The sequence below is a fragment of the Poecilia latipinna genome, unplaced genomic scaffold, assembly GCF_001443285.1.
Source record: "Poecilia latipinna isolate Pla-1442-1.1 unplaced genomic scaffold, P_latipinna-1.0 Scaffold739, whole genome shotgun sequence".
In the NCBI taxonomy this organism is placed as follows: domain Eukaryota; kingdom Metazoa; phylum Chordata; class Actinopteri; order Cyprinodontiformes; family Poeciliidae; genus Poecilia; species Poecilia latipinna.
This window is the reverse complement of record NW_015113355.1, coordinates 1-16,365: the sequence shown is the minus strand read 5'-3', so window position 1 is coordinate 16,365 and position 16,365 is coordinate 1. Positions and strand designations below refer to the sequence as shown.

Below are 16,365 nucleotides of genomic sequence, written 5' to 3'. Positions count from 1 at the left end.
CACAAGTTAAGTGGCATAGCAGGTGGTTCATCTTTACATGAAACACAACTGAGAAGTGCCTCATGGAAATGTGTTTTTACATCATTTTCAAGACTGAAAATGATGGTCAATCTTGGAAAAAATGACCATGTTTCCATGCTTAGTAGCACCGTCTCTGAAGTCAGGCTAATCCATTTAGGTGACAGACTGCTGAGCTTTTCACTCACAAGTTGTGCATCAGTTTGCATTTTGATGATATACCAGCACATGCAGAGGAACAAATCTCATTTTTGTCCTGTTTCTAAAAAACTCTAGCTGCTATTGTTTCCTGTTTTAGAAGAGTGTTCATCTAAAGCATTCATTTTCAATAAGAAGAAAATAAATATCTACAGTTTAAAATTTAATAAAATGCATATATATATATATATATATATATATATATATATATATATATTTTTTTTTTTTTTTTTGACACGCATTGACACATCCACCAATCACTATTTCCAAATTGAAAGTTATTTACTGACACCTAAAGAATATTTATCTACATAGTTGATATATGCAAACATCAAACATAGCAAACTGATAATACGGAAAGACAGACTGGGTTTAATGCAGCTTTTTAAAACAACTGAAATGTGAATCTGAGATATAACAGTTCTATTTATCAATACAAAGTTAGAGTTTATAGTGAAGGCAAGGCTCACTACAAGGAAGGTCCATTGTTCTTTAAGGAAGGCAAGTGGAGGGTGAGAGAGGGTGAGAGAGGGTGAGAGAGGGTGAGAGAGTTATTCAAAAACATGGTTGTGGTAAAAAATAAAAATAAAAACAGAAACAGTTTGAGAGGTGGATTTTTCTGTTTTCTTCAACTTGTTTCACTTTCAAGTAACATCATTTTAGCAGCTGAGCTGGTTTAGTTTCTGTCCGTCCATCCATCTGATACCAAAACTATTCATTTACATATTTTAGAAAGGCTGCATACATTGTTTCTGATTTTCTTTTATAAAGCTTAACACGTCTAAAATGGTTCAGAAAGCAGTGAAATAAAAGCTCCCCTGGTGGACCAGCGCAGGGAATCATGGTTTATATATTTGACAATGCAGCACAGCATTCTTAGACTCAGTGTTGTTGTTGTTCAGTAAACCCTGCAAAAGTTGGAGATTTACAAAAATGTTTATCAAGTTTTAATACAACCTCTCCCCCTCCCCCAGACATATTTTTAACTTGAAAAAACATCAAAAGTAAAGTGAATAGTATCTGATACCATTGTGATTTCCAATTTTAAAATTATACTGTAAGGGACTTGCAACTGTCCATGAATATTTTATGCATAAATGTTGAGATGATAAGGAGTCCTTGGTGAATTCATGTACAAATGCATAACAATGGACCAAATCAAATCATGTAATAATAATAAACCTTACAGTTCCTCCTGTAAAATGGGGTTTCCTCGCAGCTAAATTGTATTGTTCATCTATCTGCTCATACCAGAGGCTATGCTGTGCGTATTCTCTAAGAGTTACTGTGACTATGCAAAGACATCTATTAAAATCAGATAATGGCCACCATCAAGATGCACCATGAAGTAAAAACACATGGAAAGAAGATCTCCCACTTTATTAGCTGTCACCGTTCCCATGAATAAATGTGCAAATAAATGGCTATTATCACACAGGGAGCAAACGTGTCCCTGATGAGGCCGTAGAAAATGGAATGGAGGTGAGGCTGCATGTGTGTGTGTGTTTGAGAAACACACACACACACACACACACACACACACACACACACACACACACATGCATTCTGCTTCAGAGAAACAGAAGCAGAACTGAAAGGTTAGGGGGGTTCGGTGGGTGAAAAATCATCACCAGTCCTGATGCAGATATTGTGGCCGGCCTCGCAGTCTTGTCAGTGTCACCCGCCATCCGTCACTGTCTGCGAGCCTGCCTCTCATTAAGTGGCCCCGCTCTGGCGACAACTTAATTTCCTTAAGAGGACCAGACACCTGATTCAATTGTGCACCCATTACAGATTTGTTTTGCCCGTCTAGGCCTTGGTGGGACTACATGACTCTGAGCAGAAATACCCTCCCACTATATTAAATGCTGTGGACATGATTCCCAGAGATATGATTCATGTCTGCCCTCAAGTCATTATCCCTCTCAATGCCTTCAGCTCATTGGGCGCCGTGGTTCCAATCAGTTGGGGTGGGTGACCGTTGCTCCAGCTTCTGTCAATCATCAATCATCTTAGTATGATCACAAATGTCTTCCTTTGTGGATGTGCTGATAGCTTTTATGATTACAGGCTTAATATTACATTTTGGGTATATCTCATATAATAATATTTTCCCCCCAAAAAAATCCTATTAATTGTCAACGTGGCTGCAAAGATGTGATTAAAGATTAAACACGCCATTCATAATTATTTACCCTTTAGATTATTTTGAAGGAGATATAATCAATTTTCCATTTTTTCCTTTTAAATTGTGTACAGGCTTGTAGCTCAAGATAGTTATATTCATTTCCATAGTTGTACTCCTAGCAGCTTAACTGCACTACAGTCTTGAAACTGTTGAATTTTTATTCTGTTGAGACACTTGATCTTCTCAACTCCATCCACTGTTATAAAAATAATTTATTGAGCTCAGAGACAAGTTAAGTCTGGACAAGAATGAAGCCAAAAACGACGCACTGTCGATGATCATCAAGTCTCTGAAGAATCAGAGACAGGTACCAGCGCAGGAGGAGACGGTGAAGAATTTAGAGATTTTTAGGTTAAAAATTATTCTTAGGTTATTATAAATTTCTTCTTTTAACATCAAAATGAATGCCATTAAAAGACAATCATAACACGTGTTATGATAATTGTTTTAGCTAATTATCATAAAAAACTTTGGTAACACTTTATTTGAAGGGGTGCACATAAGACTGACATAACACTGTCATGAACATAAAGAAGTCTTTATGAATGTTTACGACAGTTGTCATGAAGTGTCATTATTTACCAAATGACACTTCATGACAATTGTCATAAACATTCATAAAGACTTCTTTATGTTCATGACAGGTGTTATGTCATGTTTATTACAGTGTCATATCAGTCTTATGCACGCCCCTTCAAATAAAGTGTTACCAAAACCTTTTTTGTTAAAAAAGCATTGTAAACTTTTTTTCAGCATTGAATTTACCTGTGACATCATGTTACTTTACCTGCATAGTAGCAATGATGTCCTTTGTCATTACTGCTCCTACATGTTGATCCAGGTTTTACTACATTTTGATGATTTTTTTTATGTTCTAGGATATTTATTCTTCTTCGTGTCATTAGATCTTTTGATAACTATTAAAAACAATGTCTTTTTACTGGACTTTCAGAAATCACCAAATTATTTAGCCGACTGGTTAGTTATGGCTTCATCCAAAGATACACGGTTCTTCAATAATTGATAGACATTTTCCAACCGTTTCAACATGTCTGTTCCTCAGACATCAGCCTTTGAACATCAGACAATGAAAGACATTTTTTTCTGTACATCAATGTGAGTAACACCTCCAGTGTCCATTTGACTGCTGGTCTCTATAGTTTACCTCCAACCCTCACCTGTCAGTCAATCTGTGGCCAATTGAGACCAGTAAGATAAACCTTTCGTGCTGGTACAGGACTGAACTGATTGTTGCTGTAATTTTTCTTGTCATGGCTTTTATGTGCTTGGTGTGTGTCTTTTTATACCAGTCACGTGTCAAATGCCACACAGAAGGCTAATTTTCATTTTACTTTCCCTTTTTTGTGGAAACCTTTGCAATATTTAAGCTGTAAATTAAGTCATTACATTTTGCTTTTTATTATAAGCCCCAGTCTTATAGTAAAAAAAAAACTTCTTTGGTCAGGTGAACAGTCAAGGGTTTTTGTTGTCACATTTCTAAACTGTTTCTATTTTGAATATCACAAACATTAATACAACTGCAGTGTTGCCTTTGACTTTAACTTATCCACCAGACACATCCAATATTAAAAATTGTATAGTATGGGTTTGTTACCAGCAGGTAGTGGAAGATGAAAAAAAACATTCTTCTGCCTCATTTCTTGCCTCCTGTGTGTTATGTTCTGTGTTTTCTGTGTAGTTATTTTTGAGGTTTTCTGTGTTTAGTCCTGTTCCTGTCCTGTCTTCCCTGTTGATTGTTTCCCAGGTGTGTCTAGTTACCTGATTACCTACAACTCCCTTCGTCAGTTTTTTCCTGTACTGTTGCTACCGGTGCTGAGCCTAGCTTCCGCTCTGCCGCGCTGCTTGTTCCTTGGACTGTATGAGCTGCCTATTCTCCATTAAAGTCATCTTCATCTTAGTTCCTGGTTCCTCGCCTGCTGCATTTGGGTCCGTATTCACCTCACATCATGACACTGTGAAGATTACCTTCTCATCAGGCTGAAATGTTTCTCTGTTTCTCTTGATGTTATTGCTAAAACTGGCAACATTACAGCTAACAGAAGATCAGTAGATTATGCTGTAAAATCACCAATGAAGGTTTTTTAAAACTAAAACTGAAATCCATTCATTTGCATGAGGTATGTCATAAAGAACAATTAAACAAAACTAAGAAAAGGATTTTGGAAATGGTAGTGTTTCGACACTTTAGAACAGGAGTGCCCATTACGGAGCTCGCGATCGACGTAATGGGCACCGTAATGGGACGTAATGGGTAGATCGTGGCCAATCTGACCTCTGGTCAACCTTTGTCACCACCTTACACATGCGCTTAATACCACGCCAATAATTAGATGAAGAAGAAGTCGTTACGGTGTTGCATAGCTAGCCACTAATAATTTATTTAAACTACATTTAAGAACGGGTATAAACATGAGTGCCATAGCTGCTCCAAGTAAGAAGGCTAAAACCTACCACTTCCATGCTGAATGGGAGGAGGATTTCTTTTTCACTGTCATATTCTAAATCTGTTTGTCTCATTTGTCGATGTGCCATTGCTATTCCAAAGAAGGGAAATGTGGAGTGGCATTTTCGGACTCTTCATACAAACTACGACATTGACTTTCCTCTGAAAATCGAGTTGAGAAGGAAAAAGGTGAAAGAACTTAAATCCCAGTTGTCCGGACAGCAGTCATTTTTCTCACATCTGACCACAAAAGCGAAGGCAGCCACCAAAGCATCATTTCAGGTGAGTCACTTGATTGTTAAGCACAAGAAGTCCTTCCAAGACGGAGAAATGATAAAAGAGGCATTTGTTGAAGCCGTTGTTCCGAGACTTTAAAAACAAATCGGAAATATGATCTGCAATCAAAGCTCTCCGGCTATCGAGGAATACAGTTACACGGCGCTGTGAAGTCATGGCCGATGATTTGACTCAGAAACTGTGGAAGGATATTGCGGACTGCGAGTGTTTCTTGCTGCAATTAGACGAGTCAACAGATGTGAGTGACACAGCCCAGTTGTGCATTTTTATTCGGCTGGTGTTTACTGACATGAATGCAAGAGAGGAGTTGTTGACCGTACTGCCCATTAAAGAACATACACGGGGAGAGGACATTTTCCAGTCTTTCAAAAACTTTATTGAGAAAACCCAGCTCCCGGTGTTCAAACTCGTGTCCATCACCACGGACGGAGCACCTGCGATGGTTGGCTGCTTGAATGGATTCATTGCTAAGTGTAGGGAGGATGATGCTTTCCCAGACTGCATAATACACCAACAAGCCTTATGCGCTAAAATGCTCAACATGAAAGAGATAATGGATGTGGCAACGAAGATCACCTGTTCTATTCGCGCCAGACTGTTCCGTGCACATCTGGAGAAGGGTGACTGTGACCACTTTGAGTTGTTGTTACACAGACGTGAGATGGCTCAGGCCAGGGAAATTCCTAGAAAGATTTAGAGAACTCTGTCCAGAGATTAAGAAGTTTTTACTTGTAGCCAAACATGTAGAGTATGGACAATTAAAAGATGACCAGTGGCTGCTAGACTTGGCTTTTTTAACCGATCTGACCAACATGTTGAATGACCTTAACATAGAGCTCCAGGGAAAAGACAAAACTGTGATCAATATGATCAGCTTAGTTAATGCTTTCAAACGAAAGATGCAACATCTGCCCTCAAAGTTGATTTGATTAGACAAACTTCCAGAATGTTGCATCGGAGCTGGAGATGCAGGGGAAGACAAGTGAGCAACTTGACAGTGCACGGTACACAGAGCAGATTGAGAACTGTCTGTCAGAGTTTAACAGACACTTTCAAGACTTTGCTTTATTGGAGCCAGTTGCTACATTCATGTGCTACCCTTTTTGGGAAGATGCTGAGGTGGATTCACTTGCATCAAAAATTGCAAAAAAAAAAAATTCCACACCTGAACTCATCTGGTGTGGAGAATTAAATTTTGACTCTACAAGCTGACATTGAGCTGAAGTCCAGGGCCCATGGACAGTTCTGGAACTTGCTAACAGAGGGAAAATACCCCAACATGAGGAAATGTGCTACCTTCCTGACTGCATTATTCGGTTCCACCTAATTATCCGAATCAACCTTTTCCCACATGAAGATTATTAAGTCCAAATACCGTTCTTCAATGACTGATGCTCATCTGGAAGCGTGTTTGAAGCTGGCTATCAGCAGCTACTGTCCGGACTATGCAGCCTTGGCTGATGCCGTTCAGTGCAGGTCATCAGAGTAAGGTAAGAACAACAATGTACAGAGTTGTATTGAGTAATGTAGTTCATGCATTTATGCAAGACACACCAACATGTATTGTAGATGAAATTCAAATTCAATTAAAAATACTTTACTTATCCTAAAAGGGGGAAAAAGAAAGAAAGGACATACAATATTAATTAAATAATAATAACTTAAATAATGATAGTTTAGAATAAAAAAAAATATGTTCTGCATTTTTATTGTAGGTAGATCTTTTAGACTTGGTCATCTTAAAAGTAGCTCGCAAGCTGAAAAAGTGTGGGCACCCCTGCTTTAGAAACACAAAATAATGTGGGAAATTTCAAAACACAGTAAATAAATATCCACATGTCTTTATCGGTATCTGTTACACTTTGTTTCATATCACAGCTTTACATTATCATCTTCTACATTTCTGCTGTATGTTTCATTAGTGTGTTTCGCTCTTTATTCCTTTCATTTTGTCTCCATGTGATCCTGTTGAGCTCGGCAGCGTGTGTGGAGGAGTGTCTCCTGTTCCCCCCGTCTTCTCCCTCTCCAGGAGCATCAAAAGGTGGAGGACCCACGCAGGGTGTTTGAAGAGCCCACAGACACTCCCCTATGGGTGGTGAACTGGCAGATGCTCAAACCTCGCAACTCTGTATAGGCGGGAGGAGCGTCCTTCTCATCTGCGTTTGTACCTTTGCCATTGGTTTAACTTTCCACCACGAACCAAACATTAGGTCACACAGCACATGATGATGTCTATTTCATACACTGTGCACATCAAATCCCAGTTTATTTGTTAAGACAATAAACTGCATTACTGTTTTTCTCCAGACAAACCAGTGGAGTGTCAGCACCTTTTCAGTGGTGCAGCTTTTACGGTATCACACAGCTGTGGTCCTTCCATGCTGATTGTTTGGCCTTTACCGTTCTGGGTGGCAGCAGTGAAGCTCTGACCCGTTCTGCCTCACTGTTCTCCTAATACTCACTCATCCGCCTCATGACAACACTTTTTCTCCAGCTCCTGAAAAACAAGCCTCCATCTTTCCATTGTTTTTTTAAATTCATATCATCCTTTCTTCCAATTTTTCCGTTTCCTCCTTGCATCGCTTTCATTCCGCCTGTCCATCTATCACAGCCAACTCTGTTGCCAGCTCCCATGCTTTCCTGTCAGCAAGGGGTGAAAGAGGTGTCTCTCTGTAAAGAAGAACCTGCAGCTGTGTTTCATATCACCTCTCACAGTGCGCTGTAGATGTCTGTGACTATCAGCCTCTCCCGCAGCAAGCTGGAAACCTCTTCCCCGTCACAAATACCTTTTGTTCTTTGGCACACTTAACTTCTCAGTGGTTTGACAACACAACTGCGATATTGAAAAGTATGTAATTACTAGAACTTTAAATTAGGGCTGTCAATGTTAACATATTAACATGTGAGATTAATTTATAAAGTTTCATATTAAATACTCCAAAGGGTTACTGAGCTCAAAGCAGTGCGTTGCACAATGCAGAGTTGTAAACTTGAGTGTAACGATGAGCAAGGAGAGTCAGACCGGTGTGCTGAGAGGAAAATGTCGCCTCTGAGCACAACAAAAACACTGAGGTGGACTTTTGAATAAAATCACGGTAGCATGTATCCTACTTACAACAACAATGAATTATCTGCTTTCACCTTTTTTAATAGAATTTATGTTTCTAAATAAATGTTTGAATCAAAATTATGTCTTCTAAACGTTCCTGACGATGAAAACCTGGAAAACTGACCTGCTTGGTTGGAAATATTAAACATTTTCGCAGACATTTTTTTTTTAAAACGTGCATTTTTACATTTCAAGCTTACACAGTTGACCATTAATTAATCAGATAAAAAAATTTAATCGATTGACCGCACTAATTTACTGCAAGTCAGATAGCCAGGAAAGTGTTTTATGTCTCTTTATGCAGTGTATGTAAACATCTGGTTTCGACTGTTGCATGTTTGATCATTTCAGGCATAAGAAATTAGATAACAGAAATTATGAAAGTATACTGTATAACTCATTGTTAAAAACGAAAAGCAGAGATCTAAAATACAAACACAGATAAAAGACCAGCTATGTGCAGTCACTAGTTGCATCATTCTGTCTGAATTATTGTTGTGGTATTGATCGTAGAAAGGCATCAAAGCTCAGCTCCAACAACAATGAAGAGAGCAGATGCCTCTATAAGTATCACTTTCAACTGATTGATGCTCCGGCTTTTGAATATTTTGTAGTTTTGTTACTGTTTTCTGTTGAACTGATTAAACTTCTACTTTCACTTCACTGTGATTTAATGTACTTTTGTTCACTTAAGCAATGACTGCTCATGTAGTTGTAATAAAGTGTTTGTTCATATTTAATTACAATTAACTTGTAAAATTTTAACTGACTCGGTTTGTGTTGTGTCAACAAGAAAGCATATGTGCAGCTTTAAAAAAGTAGTTTATATTTATTTATCACGTTCTTTATGTATTAAAATATTCTAATTGGTATGTCATTATTCTACTGTGGTGGTGTCTTGCAGCTTATTCCTCCCCTCACACTTTTTAAACGGCTGAATTACCAATAAAGTAAAGCAAAAATAAAAAAGACTAAAAAAAAGGCAGGAAAAAGAATATTCCAATAAATATTTAGAAGCTTATGAATAATATCTGACAATTTTTTTGGAAAAATATAGGAAGGGGGAAGTTGTGAGACTGTTTGTTCAGACAGAAGCAGACAAAACATTCATTATTTAAGTGCAATATTTTAATTTCATTGTTTATGTGTAGTTACTGGGGCAACAGTCGGTGGTTTTGGTCACTTCAGAGAAAAATTTACATATATTCATCAGCTTTATATGTGATGGCACAATGTGGATTCCCTGTTCCACTTTTTTAATATCAATTAAACTGAATAAATGTCATTATTTTAAAAATTGAAAAGTAAAAATAGATTATTAAGAATTTTGTGACCCTCGTTAGTCGACGTACAAGAAATGTCTACAGCAACTGTCTTGTATTCATCATGAGTTTCATCAAGGTTTTAGGCCTTACGGTTCTTTTCTCTGCTTTTTCATCTTGTCTGATATCAAAACAAACAATAGAAAACCAAGATTTTGGTCTAAAAATGTATTTTCTCATTTCGAAGACATCAAACCTCTTACTTCGGGTCACATTCTGGTACTGTAACATTTCCTGAACACGTCTCTCCCTCAGTCTTAGATTTTTCTTAAGAAGTCGGCTGAAGATGGAACCACCGGTACCAACATTTTAGATCATGTTTGGTTTGTTCTCCAGCAGGGAAAACGGAAAACTCAGTTGTGTTTTAAATTTCCTCAGTTACAATGATGCTTACATCCCTCAAGCAAGTCATTACAGTCCCTTGGTCATATTTCATTAAACAACAATTTAAAATACAACATTCCTGATAGGCTTTTTGTGATTTTTTTGTATGTGTTGCAGTGTGTCAGTGCCCGCCCATTTACCAGCATATGAAATTTTCACAGTTGTTGAATCCCGTTATGTGGTGATCAAAAAGGGACTATGTGCCCATGCATGCTGAAGGGGGCTGGCCCAGTGAAAGAAGAGAGGGGTCCCTACACATGTAATCCTTGTCAATGAATTTAGGCAATCTTTCTTCATCATTAATGAATATTTCAGTAGTTATTGCGGTAAGCTTCTCGGGTGTCTCTCTCTTCACTGCTCCCATTTCTCATAAGTGAATCACTCCTCTAATAATTTAATTAATAGCATTGTATCCACAGATGAAAAGCTTATATTTAATCAGCAAAATGGGAAGAACGGAGATCAGGGGCCTTGACTGTCATCAAAACGTGCTTGAGGTCCCACTTGTTCATTAATCCACTCTAAGCCCTGGGACACCCATACTTAATTGAGAGTTCAAAATAAATGTGGTTAGCGTAATCCCAGGATCCAGCCCCTCAGAGCCCACACTGGAGCTGTGTGTGCATGTGTGTGTGTTTTAAAAGTATCTGCATTCACATATACCCAAGCCAAGCTCCCTATGTCACTAAATCTGTGCCAAGGCAGACTCCACTGCAGTGTGCCAGATCCTGGTTTATTCACCTGACGTGTCCCATAAGTCGCTGCTTGTGCCATATGTTGTATTCCCAGTCGGACTGGTCTCAGTGTGCTCTTCTCTACTGCTCCACTTGCTTATTGGACATATGTGGTGAAAGTTTCAATGTATGTATTAACCAATATTTACTTAAAGGTTTATTAATCATCGGAGCTATTACCGGCAAAGACTGAGCTAAGCTGGTTCCAATTGTTAATAAAAATTTGCAGGAGTTTTTTAAAAAATAAAAATATTTAAAAAATAGTTGGTTTTGTTTAAAACCCCTTAACCCTGACCCCCCATAATGCCAATGTAAAAACAGATCTCAGGCGTTCCGCTGTTTAAGGAGTTAAATAATCATAGGTAAAAAAAAATTTATTTCTTATATTTGATTTAGGAAAGTTACTTTAATCAATTAGAAATAAAATGATTGCTTTGAGACTTTGCTTGCTCACATTTTTAGTTGTTCAACCTCGATAAAAGGAGTTCACAAACATGTGAATGATGAAACATTTACAAAGTGAAGAAGAATGTGCACAAAACTGCAATTAATAATATAAAATAGAATATGAGAATAAATATAATCTAAATATTCTAAATAAAAATGGGACTTCCTTGTTTTTCTGGTCAAGTCATAAGTAGTTCCGCTTTAACTTGAAACCTCTCTCTTTTGAAATCAGCTATTTTTCATGGATTTGCCCACATTTGTTTATCTGAAAACAGAGTAAGATTAAAATAAAACTTAGTGTGTTTAGCTAAGCCGGGGTAAATCTTGGTCCACTGTCCATTGTTTATTGATACAGACCCTGGAAACTTTACAGGGAAAAAAAAAAACTAAAAAAATCTAATGAAATTATCAACGTTGTTGAATTAATGATGAATGGGAATAAGAAAAGGCTGGGATCTCTGTGGAGTCAGAGTGGAGCGCTGCTTCATTAGCCATGCAGTCTCATCACATCCTCTTTTGGAGCTGCAGACACGAGGGCTCTTCACGTTTTCCTCTCTTCACTATCAGGACCTGCCATTGGATCTCACAAAAGTAAAAAATAAAAAAATTAATTTCCCTCCATCCCTGCGCCTGACTTTGTCTTCTTTTTTTGTCTTTCTTATTGCGTCACTCACCATCCTAAACCATGGTGCTGCTCGTAAAGTTGAAATTCTTTGGTGGCTTGCTGCACTCATCACCTTTTCCTTATTTCCTGAAGATGAAGCAAGAAAATCTGTTTCTTACTGTGGTCAGAGCGCACATATTTCTCTCTTACTTTCTTTCTTTTTTTATTCTTGAACAGTCCCTCCTGACTGTCTCTCTGTGGATATCATTCCTGATTCTGTACATGCAAATGAAATAGAAGGGAGGAGGGTTTAGTTTTGGATTCATTGGCCCCCTCCTGCTCTTCCTCTTCATCTTCTTCCTCTTTTCCCAGGGTGGAGCCGAAGTGGGCTGGTGAGCCGCAGCACGCTGTGAAATCATGGGCATGGGGTCTCATTAGGTAAGCAGAGGCCAGGGCAGCAGGGCTTCACCGAGGTCCTGATTATTCTGAGAGAAATCCAAAGAATCACCTCAGCTTTAAGCCTGATTAGAGCAACTGTCTCTCAAGGTTCACAATCCTCTTTAAATTGAGAAAATGAAGCATATAACCTATACTTAATTTTCTCATAAACCTATTATAGTTCCTTGACCAGGTTAAGATAGATGTATGGGTTATGCAAAAGATGCTCATTACATTTTTTGCTCAAAATCATTATTAGATACTGAGATTTTATTCTGCTCAGTTCTGCCTATTTTGAGCTCCTTTCAGAATGAACTATTTCAGTTCATTCTGAAAGGACAAACTTATTTGGATTTAAAGGACCTCTGTCACTTTAAATCCAAATAAGCTGCTGCAGCCCACGCCCCCCAACTCGATGTTTATACTAGCATGTGAATATGGCTGCGTGCACATGTGCAATTATAAAAAAAAAGTGGAGCCTCCTACACAACCAACAAGAATGCAGCAAGTGGTTTCTGAAAAGTAAGTCAACAACTAAACACTTGTCTTTTCCAGCAGCCATTGTACAGCGCATACAGCCATAAAACCAGCTAACCAAATGTGCTGGAGCTGCCCTGGGTTTGCTAGGTCCCAGGCTTTGTTCTGCAGAGGTTGCTAGGTAACAATCATTTCACTTATAACAAGACATCTTTCCCATGTTGTAGGTGAAATGATATGCCAGTGGAACTAGTATTTTTTATCAATATTAAACAGTTATTGACTTAAACTTGCTAAAAGTTTGTAAGTCAGTTATGTCTTATTTCAAGTGTACTAAGATATTTACACGAGAAATTAGACCAAAAATACTTGGTAAGGTTTTGTTTTTGCGTCTAGGATTTGAAATTCATGACTTCTGCAAGAACAGCTGGCTAAAATTTTATTAAACATTAATGAGGGCATAGTGATATAAAGTAAAGCTGAGATAAAAACCACAGTAGGTTTAATTTAAAGCTGTGCAGCATATTCTTGTCTTTCAAGAAAACTAACATTGTTTATCTTATTATCATTCTACTTTGAAAAATAATGGATCAAATGTCCAGCTAATAGTTCAAATAGCATTTACGTGTTAATAGACAGGATATGCTTATGCAATGTTTTACCCTTTACATAATTATCTGATGGATCTAGAATACATTCAGTTATCTAATAACTGAACACACCTAAGCAAATTAGAAATGTCAGGGTGAGCACATGGAGCGTAGAGGTCACATGTTGCAATGTTTTGAAGTGTTGATCCCTCCCACAGACAAACATCCCACATCCCCATCATCCATTGGTGCTTCTTCCACGAATTGGCTAAATTGATCCTCATATGAATTAGGTCTTTTTCTCAAAGGGCTTTGTCAATACATTGACTCCTTTTATGAGGGTCATCAAATAGCCATTACTGGGCATCAGGGGGTCCCGTTTGGGGAAAGGCTGCCCAGGGTGACTGATGAGGCGGCTGGGGGAAAGCAGCAGATCTGTGGGGGCATCTGAGCGAAGGACCGATAGTAGAGAGAGAAAAGGAGGGGTGGATGCTTCCTGGGTTTAAATTTATTCTTAATTAAAAGCACATTTGTTGTGCCTGTGTTTGTTTTACATCCTTTCTGTTTGAAGAAACAACAAAGTGAGATTTTCACCTAGCTTTAACAGGAATGGCCTGACTTGGAGCTGCAACATATTTGGTTTTGGTCTTATCAAAACTTAGATCAATGTTTCACAACCTGACAAATAAGGGTAATGAATTAAACAAATGCATGCTTAAATGTTCAATGTTTCCTGGTGTAAATATGTACCAGCAATACACTTGAGGTGTAAAAAAGAAAAGCCTAGAATAATCCTCACTGCTGCTCGCAGGTAATATGAAACAATCTTTTAATGTGAACACAGACACAGCAGGATGTAAACAAACTGCCACTGCTGTCAAACACTCCAGTGAAAACTGTCAAAAGTTCAGGCTTTTCAATTACAGTAGCTTTAATATGCACGCAGGTTTCCCCTGGCTGATTAAAATGCACCATTTTAAGTCTAATTGTTCAAGAAAACTGTGTTTTATGTTGCTGCAATGGTAATAACTAATGATAGATGCATAAAATTTGCATACATTTCCCAGACCTAGAGAATATCTGATCATTGTGCCGTGGAGAATTGCTCTAAGTTAGGAAGTTAATTTCATTATCTCCTCCTCCTCATTTAAAGCCCGCCACTTTACAATAATTGGAAAACAGAATAAAAGATTAGCTTTTGACTGGATGATGGGCATTAATAAAGTGTGATAGAATGCGAGTGTTACAGAGAGGGTGCCAATTACGCCAGCCAATCTGAGGCAGGCAGCCATTGTTGGTGGTGGTTCAATCTCTTTATCTGCAGTGCAGCACCATCAGGGACCCACTGCAGAGACCTTTGCTCCAGCTAGCAGGCTAATTGTCAATTCTGCTTAAGTCATAAGGAGAGCTATTTTACCCGAGCTTTGGAGAGAAAATGAACTATCAAATAAAAGCAAAAACTGAGGATGGATGTGGAAATTAAGCTAAAGGAGGAGCAGGTGGAAGATTATGCGGCGATGGGTTTAATATTACTAAAGACTGCTTTATTATAAGGCAGCTTTATGAAACTCCGTACAGTCAACATGCTCAAGTGTGAGCATTAATGGAAAATTTCTGAGCATAGCACAGAAAGCACACCAATAATGCAATCAAAGTTAAATCATATTTTCAACATATATTACAAAAAGTCATTATCATTTTATCAACAATCTGCACACATACAAAAAACAGGTTCCTCTTTATTCTCATGGGTCATTTCCATCGTTTAACGTGTCACCACATCAAACACATCAGCACTCATCGACTGAACCAAACCTCTCAAACAAATAAACAGTGAAATGCAATTTTGCCAACGACTGAAGGTTTTATTAGTGAATTAGCAATATAATCAAAAGGTGCAATTCAGGACAAACAATTCTATTTAGAAATATTATTATTAGCAAACATAACAGATATTTTACAAAAGTAATTTCTCAAACAATCTAGAAACTTAATCTCAGAAGTCATCGGTCGTTAATTTATACATCTATTTTGCTGAACATATGTACACCAAAAAGATCAAAAGTTATGTAGTTTGTAATTTTAGAAAAATGTAACAATTTGTAGTGAATCTTTTCACTTCATTTGGAATGAAATCATTCAGTCTTAATCATGTTACAACAAATATTTTGGCATCAAATTAAAACATTAAATCAACATAATTGTTTTAGGCACCATTCATTGCTGCTCATTCTCTATTTCGGGCATTATTATATAGAGATGGAAGTAGGACAGGATAGTCACAACCTGGATTTCTACACACAAACAGGCGATCTTGCCTCATCAAAAATGATGCAGTGGGTCCTTTGTTGTCAAAGTCTTCACTCTGAAATCGCATATTCATGGGGCTGCATTTAAGCCATTTCTGCTGGCATAAGCATGCAGCACAACAGCGAGTCCTCTGAAATGTTGTTTCCTTGCCACTTAACCTATCTCTGCATTTGAGAATGTGACATCTTGTGTTTGATGCCTTGCACTGTATCACAGCCCCTTTCTTTTTTAGCAAAGTCTTCATGTTTAATAGTTGCTTGGAGGCCTGTAGTAAATAAAAACGCCTTACGATTATACACTAAACAGCAAGATGTGCAGTTATTCCACTGACTACACTTTGTTATAGAATGGCAGTGGACAATGAAGGGTGCTTTGAGTTAGTGACTTCCCATTTGAACCAATACTTACTGCCTTATAGTACAGACGTGGAACGCTGCTGTCCTGTCACTCTAACAGTAAATGACGTCTATCACATACCCACCAGACCGCTGAACATCTATATTTCATCATGTCTCCAGACTTCCTTGAATTCATTTTTCAAATGACTTCATTTTAAAATAAAAGGCATGGAAGGGTTCCATGGAGGGATGAAACAGAGGTTCATGCATCCATCGTCTTCTGCTTATCTGAGATCCGATTGTCAGATGTGTCAGGAGACCCTCCAAAGAGAGGCTCCCTGGGGCCGTCCTGATCAGCTACCTCAACCACCTTTCAGTTCAATTCAGTTTAATTATGTAGCACCAATTTACCACTTATATAATGTCAGGGCACTTTACAAACTCAAC

The 16,365-nt window shown here is 38.0% G+C and overlaps 1 long non-coding RNA gene across 1 annotated transcript; it reads left to right on the top strand.

The window, feature by feature from the left end:
- The first annotated feature begins 1,880 nt into the window (after positions 1–1,880).
- LOC106955484 (uncharacterized) lies at positions 1,881–12,664 on the top strand. Its single transcript, XR_001426587.1, has 3 exons — positions 1,881–1,892; positions 5,820–5,821; positions 12,564–12,664. It is a non-coding gene; the product is annotated as an uncharacterized LOC106955484 (long non-coding RNA).
- Positions 12,665–16,365: the final 3,701 nt, after the last annotated feature.